The 16,879-nt window shown below is 43.1% G+C and overlaps 1 long non-coding RNA gene across 1 annotated transcript in view; it reads right to left on the bottom strand.

Annotated features, from left to right (window-relative positions):
• Nucleotides 1-5,316: 5,316 nt before the first annotated feature.
• LOC139389396 (uncharacterized) overlaps nt 5,317-16,879 on the bottom strand; it is an 11,793-nt gene continuing 230 nt past the window's right edge. The window contains exons 2-3 of the long non-coding RNA XR_011629401.1: nt 13,814-13,926; nt 5,317-5,431 (exon numbers count right to left, since the gene is read on the bottom strand). This is a non-coding gene — a long non-coding RNA (uncharacterized lncRNA). The remainder of the gene's footprint in view (nt 5,432-13,813; nt 13,927-16,879) is intronic.

The raw sequence follows: 16,879 nt of genomic DNA, 5'->3' as shown, positions 1-16,879 counted from the left end.
TTTAAGCACCTACTGCATTAACCCCCTAAAGTCAATGTCGGCGCAAACATCTAATTAGCATAATAAAACAATCCCCATAAAAATCTGTCTGTTTTTTTTGCACTGGATGAATCTCAATACCACCGCATCTGAACACTTCCACATCTAGCGAAAGGTGACAGAGCTAGAGCTGTATTTGTTAGACCATGAGATAGCTCGAAAATCGGTCTGTTTTTTTGCATTGGATGAATCTCAATACCACCGCAGCTGAACGCTCGAAAATCGGTCTTCTCACAAAATTATCTGTAGTGTTCAAACGGTTTGGCCTACAAACTATTATGACCCCTCTATGGAAAGATGGGACGGTGTTCTCCGTTTGGCTCAAGACAATCGTCTTCACAACTGTCTTGGTGTGTTTGAACCATTATAGTTTGTTGGTGATGTGGACACCAAGGAACTCGAAGCTCTCAACCTGCTCCACTACAGCCCCGTCGATGAGAATTGGGGCGTGCTCATCATTCCTTTTCCTGTAGTCCATGACCATCTCCTTTGTCTTGCTCCCGTTGAGGGAGAGGTTATTTTTATGGCATCACACTGCCAGGTCTCTGACCTCCTTCCTATAAGCTGTCTCATCGTTGTCGGTGATCAGGACTACCACCATTGTGTCATCTGCAAACGTAATGATGGTGTTGGAGTTGTGCTTGGCCAAGCAGTCGTAGGTGAACAGGGAATAAAGGAGGGGACTAAGCACGCACCCCTGAGGGGCCCCAGTGTTGACGATGAGCGTGGCAGATGTTTTGTTACCTACCCTTAACACCTGGGGTTGGCCCGACAGGAAGTCCAGGATCCAGTTGCAGAGGGAGGTGTTTAGTCCCAGGGTCCTTAGCTTAGTGATATGCTTTGAGGACACTAGGGTGTTGAACGCTGAACTGTAGTCAATGAATTGCATTCTCACATAGTTGTTCCTTTTGTCCAGGTGGGAAAGAGCAGTGTGGAGTGCAATAGAGATTGTGTCATCTGTGGATCTGTTGGGGGGTATGCAAATTGGAGTGGGTCCATGGTGTCTGGGATGATGGTGTTGATGTGAGCCATGACCAGCCTTTCAAAGCATTTCATGGCTACAGACGTGAGTACAGGCGTGAGCGCTACGGGTGGGTAGTCATTTAGGCAGGTTACCTTAGTATTCTTGGACACAGGGACTATGGTGGTCTGCTTGAAACATGTTGGTATTACAGACTCGGTCAGGGACATGTTGAAAATGTCAGTCAAGACACCTGCCAGTTGGTCAGCACATGCCCGGAGCACACGTCCTGGTAATAAGAATGTTAACCTGTTTAAAAGGTCTTACTCACACGGAGAGTGAGATCACACAGTCGCCAGGAACAGCTGGTGCTCTCATGCAGGGGCAGTATTGCTTGCCTTGAATCGAGCATAGAAGGAACTTCACTCAATCTTGGTCCTGTATTGACGCTTTGTCTGTTTGTCGTCGTGATAGTATATATATATATAAATAGTGTGATTTCTTATAAGCGTCCAATTGAAACTCCCATTCCTCGAAAACGGCAACTCTACCCTTAAGCTAAGTGTGGATGTTGCCTGTAATCCATGGCTTCTGGTTGGGGTATGTACGTAATGGGTAGACGTCATCAATACTTTGTTCTGTACAATATTCTCTACCTATATGGTGCTCACACTATTCAAACCAATGAGGGGTTGGAACTTTAAGCCAATTATTTCAGTCATCTTTTTTTGGTGAAAGAACCTCATAATTCTCGGTCATGAAATCTTCCTGTTTTGCATATTCCATTTGAACTGAACTATATTCACATCTTCTTTCTATCAATACTTCCCTTTGAATGTTAAACTCACCTGTGGTCTTCAAACAAAGAAACATCTCTGAAATTAATGGGCTGACCCATTGACTGGTCACTCTTCATGGACAGATAGCTGCGTGCTGGAGATGCTGCTGACTGCACCGACTGGGGGCTGTAATATAAATTGCATCAATGAAAACATGAATCTGGTGAACACAAACCTCATGTTTCTCAGGTACAGTCAATAATATCTCATGTGGGTAACTTTCACATTAAGGTTTACCTACAATGATTAATAAAAAGGTTTAGAATGTAACGAAGCTTTTGATGGAATTCAATTAGACCTCAACAATGTGTCTTTCAAAAGTAATTTCAGATTGAGCTGACATACAGTGCATTTGGAAAGTATTCAGACCCCTTCCCCTTTTCCACATTTTGTCACGTTACGGCCTTATTCTAAAATGGGTTAAATACATGTTATCTTCATCGATCAACACACAATATCCCATAATGACAAAGTGAAAACAGGTATTTAAAAATGATTGCAAATGTATTCAAAATAAAAAACAGGATACCTTATTTACATAAGTATTCAGACCCATTGCTATGAGACTCTTAATTGAGTTCAGGTGCATCCTGCTTCCATTGATCATCCTTGATGTTTCTGCAACTTGATTGGAGTCCACCTGTGGTAAATTCAATTGATTGGACATGATTTGGGAAGGTACACACTAAGGACCCACAGTTGACAGTGCATGTCAGAGCAAAAACCAAGCCATGAGGTTGGAGTTGAGGAGACAGGATTGTGTCGAGGCACAGATCTGGGGAAGGGTCCCAAAACATTTCTGCAGCATTGAAGGTCCCCAAGAACACAGTGGCCTCTATCATTCTTAAATGCAAGAAGTTTGGAACCACCAAGAGTCTTCCTAAAGCTGGCCGCCCAGCCAAGCTGAGCAATCGGAGGAGAAGGACCTTGGTCAGGAAGGTGGCCTCCCGGGTGGCGCAGTGGTTAAGGGCGCTGTATTGCAGCGCCAGCTGTGCCACCAGAGACTCTGGGTTCGCGCCCAGGCTCTGTCGTAACCGGCCGCGACCGGGAGGTCCGTGGGGCGACGCACAATCGGCCTAGCGTTGTCCGGGTTAGGGAGGGTTTGGCCGGTAGGGAATTCCTTGTCTCATCGCGCACCAGAGACTCCTGTGCACCAGCGACTCCTGTGGCGGGCCGGGCGCAGTGCGCGCTAACCAAGGTTGCCAGGTGCACGGTGTTTACTCCGACACATTGGTGCAGCTGGCTTCCGGGTTGGATGGCGCTGTGTTAAGAAGCAGTGGGTTGGTTGGGTTGTGTATCGGAGGACGCATGACTTTCAACCTTCGTCTCTCCCGAGCCCGTACGGGAGTTGTAGCGATGAGACAAGATAGTAGCTACTAAAACAATTGAAATTGGGGAGAAAAAGGGGCAAAATTTTAAAAAATATAAAAAATGAGATGGGAGAACCTTCCAGAAGGACAACCATCTCTGCAACAATCCAATCAATCCAATATCCAATATCCATATCCACTTATGGCAGTGGCCAGACGGAAGCCACTCTCCTCAGTAAAAGACACATGACAGCCCTCTTGGAGTTTGCCAAAAGACACGTAATGGACTCTCAGACCATTCTCTGGTCTGATGAAACCAAGATCGAACTCTCCGGCCTGAATGACAAATCAAACCAAGCAAGCGTCAAGTCTGGAGGAAACCTGTGGTGGCAGCATCATGTGAAGCGTGGTGGCAGCATCATGGGGATGTTTTTCAGCGGTGAGTGAAAGATGAACGGAGCAAAGTACAGATATTTTCCTTGATGAAAACCTGCTCCAGAGCGCTCAGGACCACAGACTGGGGCGATGGTTCACCTTCAACAGGACAACAACCCTAAGCACACAACCAAGAAGACGCAGGAGTAGCTTCGGGACAAGTCTTAGAATGTTCTTGAGTGGCCCAGCCAGAGCCCGGACTTGAACCCAATTGAGCATCTCTGTAGAGACCTGAAAATAACTGTGCAGTGACGCTCCCCATCCAACCTGACAGATCTTTAGAGGATCTGCAGAGAACAATGGGAGAAACTCCCCAAATACAGGTGTGCCAAGATTGCAGTCATACCCAAGAACGCTCAAGGCTGTAATCGCTGCCAAATGTGCTTCAACAAAGTACTGAGTAAAGGGCCTGAATACATATGTAACTGTGATATTTCATTTTATTAATTTTTTACGAATAAATGTGCAAACATTTCTTAAAACCAGTTTTTGCTTTGTCATTATGGTGTATCGTGTGTAGATTAATGAGAATTGTTTCTATTTTGTATGTTTTATTTAATCAATTTTAGAATAAGTGTGTAACGTAACAAAGTGGAAAAAGGGAAGGGGTCTGAATACTTTCCGAATCAAATCAAATCAAATGTATTTATAAAGCCCTTCGTACATCAGCTGATATCTCAAAGTGCTGTACAGAAACCCAGCCTAAAACCCCCAAACAGCAAGCAATGCAGGTGTAGAAGCACGGTGGCTAGGAAAAACTCCCTAGAAAGGCCAGAACCTTTGGAAGAAACCTAGAGTAAATGCACTGTACATTTACTGTGAATCTCCACTAATGCAGGAAGATTGCCTTTAAATGCCGGATTGTCAACCACCCTCAGTCAGATTGAATCCTGACCCTAGTTTATAAAGGGTTAATTAGTTATGATACCAATATTATTCTTGACTGCAACTGTGAAACATAAAGACACCATTGTTTTTATGTTAAACAGACAAATCATAACACATTTATTGTTTGTTTAATTTAATATTCCTTTTAAAATATAATTCTCAATGCAAAATGAAGCTGAGCTTGCCAAGGTGACAATCCTGTTAGCCATCATCAATTCAGTTTGCCTTCATTTACAATGATGCTGATATGATTACCATAAAAACATGTACCAAATACAGGCTTTGAGTTGTGAAACTTAAACTACAGTTGAAAAACATTAATACAGTAAGAGTCATTTTGATATGAAATAAAAATGTAGAATAATGTTTATAGAACCTCATTTCATTGTGGTTATTGTTCCACCTGCTGGCCATTTATATTAGCACCACTGCAACCAAAGTTTAAAGGCGTTAACTGGCACATTATAAATGTGTTTTCTGCCATCACTATTATCCTGGAATCTGTTCAAATAACCTAAAAAAAACAATCATTACCCAAACCTAGCTGAACCTTGTAAAACAAATGTGTGAATAATTGCAATCAAGAAGATATTGGAAGATATTGATTCATTAGAAATGAATGAGTTGTATATTTTGGTGTCTAATAGAAATGGCTTAATTAGAACCAAAGCCAATAACAAATATAATATCAAAAGCAAATGATGCTCCTCCTAACAGCCTTTGTATTGAGAGGTAAAGTAATATTCTATAAAATAAATCTTCCTGTTTTGCCTTTTCAGTTGAATCTAAACTGTATTCAGACCTTTCTAATACCACGTCCCGGTGCAACATGTTAAACTCACCGAAACCCTCCATCCAAAGCTCTATCTCTGAAATTAATGGGCTGACCCATTGACTGGTCACTCTTCATGGACAGATAGCTGCGTGCTGGAGATGCTGCTGACTGCACAGACTGGGGGCTGTAATATAAATTGTATAAATGAAAACATGAATCTGGTGAACACAAACCTCATGTTTCTCAGGTACAGTCAATAAATGTGTAGTTTGGGTAACACTCACATTAAAGGAAAAGTGAGCCCGGAAAATGATCTTTTGCTGTTTGTGTCATTAGTCCATTAGTTGATATAGTCCCAAAATGTTTTGCATATCAGCAATCAAGTTAAAATATATAACCTTCAATAATGTATTAATATAGCCGGCATAATGCATTTTGCATCCTGATGTTGCATCATACTGGCTGTATTTCTGTAGTTTTATTTTATTTTATTTCACCTTTATTTAACCAGGTAGGCTAGTTGAGAACACCTTTATTTAACCAGGTAGGCTAGTTGAGAACACCTTTATTTAACCAGGTAGGCTAGTTGAGAACACCAGGTAGGCCAGTTGAGAACACCTTTATTTAACCAGGGAGGCTAGTTGAGAACACCTTTAGGTAGGCCAGTTGAGAACACCTTTATTTAACCAGGTAGGCTAGTTGAGAACACCTTTATTTAACCTGGTAGGCCAGTTGAGAACACCTTTATTTAACCAGGTAGGCCAGTTGAGAACACCTTTATTTAACCAGGTAGGCCAGTTGAGAACACCTTTATTTAACCGGGTAGGCCAGTTGAGAACACCTTTATTTAACCAGGTAGGCCAGTTGAGAACACCTTTATTTAACCAGGTAGGCCAGTTGAGAACACCTTTATTTAACCGGGTAGGCCAGTTGAGAACACCTTTATTTAACCAGGTAGGCCAGTTGAGAACACCTTTATTTAACCAGGGAGGCTAGTTGAGAACACCTTTATTTAACCAGGTAGGCCAGTTGAGAACACCTTTATTTAACCAGGTAGGCTAGTTGAGAACACCTTTATTTAACCGGGTAGGCCAGTTGAGAACACCTTTATTTAACCAGGTAGGCCAGTTGAGAACACCTTTATTTAACCAGGTAGGCCAGTTGAGAACACCTTTATTTAACCGGGTAGGCCAGTTGAGAACACCTTTATTTAACCAGGTAGGCCAGTTGAGAACACCTTTATTTAACCAGGTAGGCCAGTTGAGAACACCTTTATTTAACCAGGTAGGCCAGTTGAGAACACCTTTATTTAACCAGGTAGGCTAGTTGAGAACACCTTTATTTAACCAGGTAGGCTAGTTGAGAACACCTTTATTTAACCAGGTAGGCTAGTTGAGAACACCTTTATTTAACCAGGTAGGCCAGTTGAGAACACCTTTATTTAACCAGGTAGGCTAGTTGAGAACACCTTTATTTAACCAGGTAGGCCAGTTGAGAACACCTTTATTTAACCAGGTAGGCCAGTTGAGAACACCTTTATTTAACCAGGTAGGCCAGTTGAGAACACCTTTATTTAACCAGGTAGGCCAGTTGAGAACACCTTTATTTAACCAGGTAGGCCAGTTGAGAACACCTTTATTTAACCAGGTAGGCTAGTTGAGAACACCTTTATTTAACCAGGTAGGCCAGTTGAGAACACCTTTATTTAACCAGGTAGGCCAGTTGAGAACACCTTTATTTAACCAGGTAGGCTAGTTGAGAACACCTTTATTTAACCAGGTAGGCCAGTTGAGAACACCTTTATTTAACCAGGTAGGCTAGTTGAGAACACCTTTATTTAACCAGGTAGGCCAGTTGAGAACACCTTTATTTAACCAGGTAGGCCAGTTGAGAACACCTTTATTTAACCAGGTAGGCCAGTTGAGAACACCTTTATTTAACCAGGTAGGCCAGTTGAGAACACCTTTATTAAACCGGGTAGGCCAGTTGAGAACACCTTTATTTAACCGGGTAGGCCAGTTGAGAACACCTTTATTTAACCAGGTAGGCTAGTTGAGAACACCTTTATTAAACCGGGTAGGCCAGTTGAGAACACCTTTATTTAACCGGGTAGGCCAGTTGAGAACACCTTTATTTAACCGGGTAGGCCAGTTGAGAACACCTTTATTTAACCAGGTAGGCCAGTTGAGAACACCTTTATTTAACCAGGTAGGCCAGTTGAGAACACCTTTATTTAACCAGGTAGGCCAGTTGAGAACACCTTTATTTAACCAGATAGGCCAGTTGAGAACACCTTTATTTAACCGGGTAGGCTAGTTGAGAACACCTTTATTTAACCAGGTAGGCCAGTTGAGAACACCTTTATTTAACCAGGTAGGCTAGTTGAGAACACCTTTATTTAACCGGGTAGGCCAGTTGAGAACACCTTTATTTAACCAGGTAGGCCAGTTGAGAACACCTTTATTTAACCAGGTAGGCCAGTTGAGAACACCTTTATTTAACCAGGTAGGCCAGTTGAGAACACCTTTATTTAACCAGGTAGGCTAGTTGAGAACACCTTTATTTAACCAGGTAGGCCAGTTGAGAACACCTTTATTTAACCAGATAGGCCAGTTGAGAACACCTTTATTTAACCGGGTAGGCCAGTTGAGAACACCTTTATTTAACCAGGTAGGCTAGTTGAGAACACCTTTATTTAACCAGGTAGGCCAGTTGAGAACACCTTTATTTAACCAGATAGGCCAGTTGAGAACACCTTTATTTAACCGGGTAGGCCAGTTGAGAACACCTTTATTTAACCAGGTAGGCCAGTTGAGAACACCTTTATTTAACCAGGTAGGCTAGTTGAGAACACCTTTATTTAACCGGGTAGGCTAGTTGAGAACACCTTTATTTAACCGGGTAGGCAAGTTGAGAACACCTTTATTTAACCAGGTAGGCTAGTTGAGAACACCTTTATTTAACCGGGTAGGCTAGTTGAGAACACCTTTATTTAACCGGGTAGGCAAGTTGAGAACACCTTTATTTAACCAGGTAGGCTAGTTGAGAACACCTTTATTTAACCGGGTAGGCTAGTTGAGAACACCTTTATTTAACCAGGTAGGCTAGTTGAGAACACCTTTATTTAACCAGGTAGGCTAGTTGAGAACAAGTTCTCATTTACAACTGCGACCTGGCCAAGATAAAGCAAAGCACTGCAACACAAACAACACAGAGTTACACATGGGATAAACAAACGTACAGTCAACAACACAATAGGAAAATCTAAGGCAATAAATAGTCCATAGAGGCAAAATAATTACAATTTAGCATTAACACTGGAGTGATAGATGTGCAGATGGTGATGTGCAAGTAGAGATACTGGGGTGCAAAAGAGCAAGAGGATAAGTAATAATATGGGGATGAGGTAGTTGGGTGGGCTATTTACAGATGGGCTGTGTACAGGTATGGTGTTCTGACAGCTGATGCTTAAAGTTAGTGAGGGAGATATAATACTCCAACTTCAGTGATTTTTGCAATTCGTTCCAGTCATTGGCAGCAGAGAACTGGAAGGAACCAGTGACCAGTGAAATATACCTGCTGGAGCGCGTGCTATGGGTGGGTGTTGCTATGGTGACCAGTGAGCTGAGATAAGACGGGGCTTTACCTAGCAAAGACTTATAGATGACATGGAGCTAGCAGGTTTGGCGACGAATATGTGGTGAGGGCCAGCCAACGAGAGCATACAGGTTGCAGTGGTGGGTAGTATATGGGGCTTTGGTGACAAAACGGATGGCACTGTGATAGACTACATCCAGTTTGCTGAGTAGAGTGTTGGAGGCTATTTTGTAGATGACATCGCCGAAGTCAAGGATCGGTAGGATAGTCAGTTTTACGAGGGTATGTTTGGCAGCATGAGTGAAGGAGGCTTTGTTGTGAAATAGGAAACCGATTCTAGATTTAATTTTGGAATGGAGATGCTTAATGTGAGTCTGGAAGGAGAGTTTACAGTCTAACCAGACACCTAGGTATTTGTAGTTGTCCACATATTCTAGATCAGAACCGTCCAGAGTAGTGATGCTAGTCGGGCGGGAGGGTGTGGGCAGCAATCGGTTAAAGAGCATGCATTTAGTTTTACTAGCATTTAAAAGCAGTTGGAGGCCACGGTAGGAGTGTTGTATGGCGTTGAAGCTCTTTTGTAGGCTTGTTAACACAGTGTCCAAAGAAGGGTCAGATGTATACAGAATGGTGTCGTCTGCATAGAGGTGGATCAGAGAATCACCAGCAGCAAGAGCAACGTAATTGATATATTACGAGAAAAGAGTCGCCCCGAGAATTGAACCCTGTGGCACCCCCATAAAGACTGCCAGAGGTCCGGACAACAGGCCCTCCGATTTGACACACTGAACTCTATCTGAGAAGTAGTTGGTGAACCAGGCGGGGCATTCATCTGAGAAACCAAGGCTATTGAGTCTGCTGATAAGAATGCGGTGATTGACAGAGTCAAAAGCCTTGGTGTAGAGGTGTATTTAGAGGGCAAGTTGGTCAGGATGATGTCTAAGAGGGTGCCCATGGTTACGGAATTAGGGTTGTGCCTGGTAGGTTCCTTGATAATTTGTGAGAGATTGAGGGCATCTAGCTTAGATTTTAGGACAGCCGGGGTGTTGAGCATGTCCCAGTTTAGGTCACCTAACAGTACGAACTCTGAAGATAGATGGGGGGCGATCAATTCACATATGGTGTCCAGGGCACAGCTGGGGGCTGACGGGGGTCTATAACAAGCGGCAACGGTGAGAGACTTGTTTCTGGAAAGGTGGATTTTAAAAGTAGAAGTTCAAATTGTTTGGGCACAGACCTGAATAGTATGACAGATCTCTGCAGGCTGTCTCTGCAGTAGATTGCAACTCCTCCCCCTTTGGAAGTTCTATCTTGTCGGAAAATGTTATAGTTAGGGATGGAAATTTCAGGATTTTTGGTGGCCTTCCTAAGCCAGGATTCAGACACGGCTAGGACATCCGGGTTGGTGGAGTGTGCTAAAGCAGTGAATAAAACAAACTTAGGGAGGAGGCTTCAAATGTTAACATACATGAAACCAAGGCTTTTACGGTTACAGAAGTCAACAAATGAGAGTGCTTGGGGAATGGGAGTGATGCTGGGGGCTGCAGGACCTGGATTAACCTCTACATCACCAGAGGAGGAGTAGGATAAGGGTACGGCTAAAGGCTATAAGAACTGGTCGTCTAGTGCGTTCGGAACAAAGAGTAAAAGGAGCAGGTTTCTGGGCACGGTAGAATAGATTCAAGGCATAATGTACAGAGAAGGGTAAGGTAGGATGTGAGTACAGTGTTGGTAAACCTAGGCATTGAGTGACGATGAGAGAGGTTGTGTCTCTGGAGGCACCATTTAAGCTAGGTGAGGTCACCACGTGTGGGGGGTGGAACAAAAGGACTAGCTAAGGCATATTGAGCAGGGCTGTGAAATAAGACAATAATCACTCACCAAAACAGCAATAGACAAGGCATATTGGCATTAGAGAGAGGCATGTGTAGCCTAGGGATCATAGGGTCCAGTGAGTAGCTAGGCAAGCTGGAGACACGGCGAATCAGACAGCTAGCGGGCCGGGGCAAGCAGGCTAGCAGATGGGCCTGCGGGGGACATTGCAGCAGAACAGCCTGTTGAAACCCCCTCGGACGGTTACATGCGCAGACCAGTCGTGATGGATCGGCAGAAAAGGGTCCAGACCAATTGCCAAAAGAGGTATCGAAGCCCAGGAATTGTCTGATGGATCTCTTCGGATAGCCGGGAGATGGGCCTAGCTCGATGCTAGCTCCAGGCTAACTAGCGCTTGCTTTGGTACAGAGACGTTAACCAGGAGTAGCCATTCGGATAGCAGCTAGCTAGCTGCGATGATCCAGTGTAAAGGTTCAGAGCTTGCGGTAGGAATCCGGAGATGTGGTAGAGAAAGAGCAATCGGATATGCTCTGGGTTGATATCGCGCTGTGCAGCGCTGGTGTCTGAGTTAAAGGTGATGACCGCTAGCAGTGGCTGACTACTAGCTAGTAGCTAGTTAGCTGGCTAGCTTCTGATGGGGGTTCCGGTTCTAAAGTATAAAAAATAGCAGATCCGTACCACATTGAGTGAGACGGGTTGCAGGAGAGTATGTTCAGTCCGTAGATGGAAATTGAGATTAAAAAATATGAAAAATATATTAAATATATACGAAGAAAACTGTATATACACGGGACAAGACAAAACAAATGTCTGTCTGCTACGCCATCTTGAAAGTTATATATCTTGAAAACTTGATTGCTGACGTGCGAAACATTTTGGGTGTATATCAACAATGGACTAATAAAACAAATAGAAAAATATAGTTTTTAGGTGAAATTTTCCATTAAGGTTTACCTACAATAATTTCTGAAAGGTTTATAATGTACATTACAGGTCTAAAGTTTGGCCACACCTACTCATTCAAGGGTTTTTCTTTATTTTTACTATTTTCTACATTGTGGTGTAACAGTGAAGAAATCAAAACTATGAAATAACACATATGGAATCATGTAGTAACCAAAAACGTGAATACAGACTCAAGCTCATTACCATAACGCAACGTTAACTATTCATGAAAATCGCAAATGAAATGAAATAAATATGCCATCTCTCAAGCTTAGCCTTTTGTAAACAACACTGTCATCTCAGATTTTCAAAATATGCTTCTCAACCATAGGAAAACAATCATTTGTGTAACAGTAGCTAGCTAGCGTAGCATTTAGCGTTAGCTTTAGCGTTAGCATCCAGCAGGCAACATTTCAACAAAAAACAAGAAAAGCCTTCAAATAAAATAATTTACCTATGAAGAACTTCGGATGTTTTCAATGAGGAGACTCTCAGTTAGATAGCAAATGCTCAGTTTTTCCAAAAAGATTTGTGTATTAGAAATAGCTCCGTTTTGTACATCACATTTGGCTACCAAAAAAACTCGAAAATTCAGTCCTCAAAACGCGAACTTTTTTCCAAATTAACTCCATAATATCGACTGAAAACATGGCAAATGTTGTTTAGAATCAATCCTCAAGGTGTTTTTCACATATCTCTTCGATGATATATCGTTCGTGGAAGCCTGGTTTCTCCTCTCTATCAAATGGAAAAATACTTGCACCTGGCGTTGCGCACCAATTTCGACGCAGGACACCAGGCGGACACTTGGAAAATGTAGTCTCTTATGGTCAATCTTCCAATGATATGCCTACAAATACGTCACAATGCTGCCGACATCTTGGGGCAACGGCAGAAGGTCTAAGCTTATTCCTGTCGCATTCACAGCCATATAAGGAGACATTAGAAAACAGAGCTTCAGAAATTCTGCTCATTTCCTGTTTGACGTTTCATCTTGGTTTCGCCTGTAGAATGAGTTCTGGGGCACTCACAGACAATATCTTTGCAGATTCTGAAACTTCAGAGTGTTTTCTTTCCAAAACTGTCAATAATATGCATAGTCGAGCATCTTTTCGCGACAAAATATTGCGCTTAAAACAGGAACGTTTTTTATCCAATAATGAAATAGCGCCCCCATAGACTCAACTGGTTTAAACAAATCAAAATATATTTTATATTTGAGATTCTTCAAAGTAGCCACCCTTTGCCTTGATGACAGCTTTGGACACCCTTGGCATTCTTTCAATCAGCTTCAACTGAAATGCTCTTCCAACAGCCTTGAAGGAGTTCCCACATATGCTGATCACTTGTTGGCTGCTTTTTCTTCACTCTGCAGTCCAACTCATCCCAAACCATCTCAAAATGGGTTGAGGTCAGGTGATTGTGGAAGCCAGGTCATCTGGTGCAGCATATTTTAATACATATACATTTACATTTACATTTAATACATATACATTATAAAATAATATAATAAAACATATATATGGGTTATTTACATAGTGTTGATGTCTTCACTATTCTTCACTATTATGTAGATTATGTAGAATGTAAACCCAATTGAGATGGTTTGGGATGAGTTGGACGGCAGAGTGAAGGAAAAGCAGCCAACAAGTGCTCAGCATATGTGGGAACTCCTTCAAGACTGTTGGAAAAGCATTCCTCATGAAGCTGGTTGAGAGAATGCCAAGAGTGTGCAAAGTTGTCATCAAGGCAAAGGGTGACTACTTTGAACAATGTAAAATATAGTTTGATTTGTTTAACACTTTTTTTTGGTTACTACATGATTCCATATGTGTTATTTCATAGTTTTCTACAATGTAGAAAATAGTAAAAATGAAGAAAAGACCTTGAATGAGTAGGTGTGTCCAAACTTTTGACTGGTACCGTATATAGGCCTAGTTTATAAACTGTTAATTACTTATTATTGCAATATTACTATTTACTGCAACTGTGAATCATATAAGATGTATTTTTCATTATGTTAAACGGACAAATTATAACAGTCATGTTTTATTTAATATTCCTGTTAATATATTACTAGATATGAATGAGGCTGTGACATGCCAGTAAGCCATCATCAATTCAGTTTGCCTTAATTTACAACGGGTATGCTGACAAAAATTACAATTGAAAAAAGCATGTAGGGGCCTACCTGCTTTCCACACCACCCTCATCTTCCTGTGAGGAACTCATGATTGAGGGCTGTGATACGGGACACTCAGCGTAGTCCTTGTGGTCTAGACATTTTTGTCTAGTCTATCTATTCTAGAGGGAGGATACAAGATACAGGTGTACTGTGTTCATTTGATCACTCTGTTGTCAAAGATACATTTCCTGGGAAGCAACAAATGCAAATTGCAGTGTATTCGAGTTTTAAAAAAGCCTTCTAAAGTTTGTAATTTCCACATTAAAATGTCAGACTTGACTTATCCCAACAAAAAATGTATCAGCTCCTACAAAAATGACCATAATTAATTCACATTTCCTGTTGCTGCAGGATTATTTTCCTGTTGTGAGAAGCTGGTCAAATTATGACATCTATCTGTAGCAAGACATCACATAATAGTTTATGTGTCGGGGGGCTAGGGTCAGTTTGTTATATCTGGAGTACTTCTCCTGTCCTATTCGGTGTCCTGTGTGAATCTAAGTGTGCGTTCTCTAATTCTCTCCTTCTCTCTTTCTCTCTCTCGGAGGACCTGAGCCCTAGGACCATGCCCCAGGACTACCTGACATGATGACTCCTTGCTGTCCCCAGTCCACCTGGCCGTGCTGCTGCTCCAGTTTCAACTGTTCTGCCTTATTATTATTCGACCATGCTGGTCATTTATGAACATTTGAACATCTTGGCCATGTTCTGTTATAATCTCCACCCGGCACAGCCAGAAGAGGACTGGCCACCCCACATAGCCTGGTTCCTCTCTAGGTTTCTTCCTAGGTTTTGGCCTTTCTAGGGAGTTTTTCCCTAGCCACCGTGCTTCTACACCTGCATTGCTTGCTGTTTGGGGTTTTAGGCTGGGTTTCTGTACAGCACTTTGAGATATCAGCTGATGTACGAAGGGCTATATAAATAAATTTGATTTGAAATTTGACATAATCCACAATAGCAACTGGTTTTAAAAAGTATGTTGTACTTGTAAATAAGGTACCGTTATTATTATTGTTTGTGTCCAGGCTACTATTTTCCGATTGACAGCTGAGTGTCTGACACGAAGTAGTAGTAGGAAAAATAGGATCCGTGAAAAGGCTCTTATTTATTACTTTATGCAACAGCAACATACATCTAGCCTACTCATTGTTAAAATCAAATCTGAGGTGGGGTTTGACCAGAAAGCATGTTCAGGACTATAATTTCCTCCTCATATTGTAGCCTACAATATGTGTCTCCACACACCTAGGCCTAGGATATTAATGGATTCAAGACAGGTCGTTTTTATTGATGTCAGATTCTCAGTCCTGTCAGTGTCAAAGTAGCCTGCCATTTCGATCACTTGTGCGGTATTAAACAAGATTCTGCCAAAGTCTCCAGTCATGTAAAATGATGTAGAATTGCATGAAATGTGTTTATAAAAGGCCAGATTTTCCTCAGATCCTATAAATGTTCCCCATATTATGCATCTTCAGTAAGTGTCTCTCCTCTACTGCTCTATGCCGCTACGCAAATGCGATGATATGCATGCAATGTTTATTATAAAACTCCCCAGGTCACTCCCCTCTCACGCTCACTTTGTGTTCTGGTACCTCAGAACTCCCCAGGTCACTCCCCTCTCACGCTCACTTTGTGTTCTGGTACCTCAGAACTCCCACACACCCCTCTCACGCTCACTTTGTGTTCTGGTACCTCAGAACTCCCACACACCCCTCTCACGCTCACTTTGTGTTCTGGTACCTCAGAACTCCCACACACCCCTCTCACGCTCACTTTGTGTTCTGGTACCTCAGAACTCCCACACATCCCTCTCACACTCACTTTGTGTTCTGGTACCTCAGAACTCCCACACACCCCTCTCACGCTCACTTTGTGTTCTGGTACCTCAGAACTCCCACACACCCCTCTCACGCTCACTTTGTGTTCTGGTACCTCAAAACTCCACAGGTCACTCCCCTCTCACGCTCACTTTGTGTTCCGGTACCTCAGAACTCCCACACCCCTCTCACGCTCACTTTGTGTTCTGGTACCTCAGAACTCCCACACCCCTCTCACCCTCACTTTGTGTTCTGGTACCTCAGAACTCCCCTACACCCCTCTCACGCTCACTTTGTGTTCTGGTACCTCAGAACTCCCCCACACCCCTCTCACGCTCACTTTGTGTTCTGGTACCTCAGAACTCCCCCACACCCCTCTCACGCTCACTTTGTGTTCTGGTACCTCAGAACTCCCACACACCCCTCTCACCCTCACTTTGTGTTCTGGTACCTCAGAACTCCCACACACCCCTCTCACGCTCACTTTGTGTTCTGGTACCTCAGAACTCCCACACACCCCTCTCACGCTCACTTTGTGTTCTGGTACCTCAGAACTCTCCCACACTCCCCTCTCACGCTCACTTTGTGTTCTGGTACCTCAGAACTCTCCCCCACACCCCTCTCACGCTCACTTTGTGTTCTGGTACCTCAGAACTCCCCCACACCCCTCTCACGCTCACTTTGTGTTCTGGTACCTCAGAACTCCCACACACCCCTCTCACCCTCACTTTGTGTTCTGGTACCTCAGAACTCCCACACACCCCTCTCACCCTCACTTTGTGTTCTGGTACCTCAGAACTCCCACACACCCCTCTCACGCTCACTTTGTGTTCTGGTACCTCAGAACTCCCACACACCCCTCTCACGCTCACTTTGTGTTCTGGTACCTCAGAACTCCCACACACCCCTCTCACGCTCACTTTGTGTTCTGGTACCTCAGAACTCTCCCACACTCCCCTCTCACGCTCACTTTGTGTTCTGGTACCTCAGAACTCTCCCACACACCCCTCTCACCCTCACTTTGTGTTCTGGTACCTCAGAACTCCCACACACCCCTCTCACGCTCACTTTGTGTTCTGGTACCTCAGAACTCCTCCACACCACTCTCACGCTCACTTTGTGTTCTGGTACCTCACGATTTACAACTACATCACTGGCTACGGAACAATTACGTGTTTTGGAGAAATCATTGAGTTATTTAAGTAAGCCACGACTGTGATATGTTTTTTTTTCGAACTTGAACACAACTAGAGGC

The sequence above is a fragment of the Oncorhynchus clarkii genome, chromosome 30, assembly GCF_045791955.1.
Source record: "Oncorhynchus clarkii lewisi isolate Uvic-CL-2024 chromosome 30, UVic_Ocla_1.0, whole genome shotgun sequence".
In the NCBI taxonomy this organism is placed as follows: Eukaryota; Metazoa; Chordata; class Actinopteri; order Salmoniformes; family Salmonidae; genus Oncorhynchus; species Oncorhynchus clarkii.
This window is presented reverse-complemented; position numbering and strand designations above follow the sequence as displayed.